Raw genomic sequence first — 1,379 nt, 5'->3', positions numbered from 1 at the left:
TAATTTTTTGGCAATAGGCATATAGATATCACTTTTCATATTGAATTCAAATTAAGTTGGGTGCCCATCTGGGCTAACCTGACAAATGGGAGTATAGAACGAAATTCAAGAAAATGGAAAGAGAAAAGAAACCAAAGGATCTTGTTAGCTTTATTGGCTTTAATAACTTTAAAGTGATTATAGTTTTGAAATGACAAAAACCATGATCAAAATTGCTTGAATGAGTTTTTTAAACTTCTTCATGTTAAAAACCCTATGCATTTTGTTGTGGAATTAGTACACGTAAGTATACATATCAAACAAGTAATATAGATAGTAAGTCTAGAATCATATCCCTCAAGGATTTGCTCCTAATTCTTCACTAAGTACTAAAATAATGACAAATTAATCTTATTCAAGTAACTCGATTTTGTAGAAGATTAATTAAAATTAAATTTAATCAAAAACTAAATTAATTAATGAAAAGTAAAAATTCACTAAAGACAAACAATATATTAAATTCTAGAATTATGGGTTCATTCAATACTTCATCTGACATATGTTTCTCTCAATATTTATATTTATTAGTGGTTTTGCTATCCTAGAATCCAAACCTATGTACAAGTCTTCGTTGAGATGCTTGCACAAATACCTAACTTAATTGAGTCACTATATATCTATAGTAATCAATTAAGTATGGTTCGTTAAGCTAGTGTTCTAATTTGGCTATGTATGGCATTTGGGCGTATGTCTACCCTAATTACAAATCAGATCACCTAAGTGACGTGAACATACACTATTCAAATCTTATTCTAATCTAAAACTACTCTCTCAAGTCTTATTTAGATTCACAAATCATTCAATTACTAGCTAGACAATCTAAAGCATTAAGAATAAATTTGAATAAATAAAACCATACCCATTCATAATAATAAAAGAGAAATAAATATTTAGATTATATGCTAAAATGCACCACAATCCTATAAAAAATAAATTAGCTCATCCTAAAAAATAAAAACATAATCCAAAGAAAAGTATCCATTAAAACAAGTATAAGAAAGTTAAAGAAAAACAAAAGTTGAGAAAGAAACAAAGAATTGCCAATTCTTGAATCTTCAATCTTCCTTGATTTTCCTAACTTTCTTACGTGTTTGATGGCTTCTTTTTCTCTAGATAACCCTAGCTTAATTGTGTCTAAAGTTGCTCTCAAAAGCTCCCTTAAATAGCCCCCCAAAACCCTAGTATTTTAAAAACCCACTAAAATTTAATGCTAAGGATATCAGGCTTGCACCATGGCATTCACTTCTTGACAATTTTCCTTATGCTACAGTTTAAACTGGGCAAAGTGGTGAACACAAAAGTGTTAGACTTTCCTCTTAATTTTCCAATGGTTCAAGAAT

Source organism: Theobroma umbraticum, unplaced genomic scaffold (assembly GCF_002168275.2).
Source record: "Theobroma umbraticum cultivar Fairchild unplaced genomic scaffold, ASM216827v3 scaffold_2.0, whole genome shotgun sequence".
NCBI classification, from domain to species: Eukaryota; Viridiplantae; Streptophyta; class Magnoliopsida; order Malvales; family Malvaceae; genus Theobroma; species Theobroma umbraticum.
Note: the sequence above shows the minus strand (reverse complement) of the source record.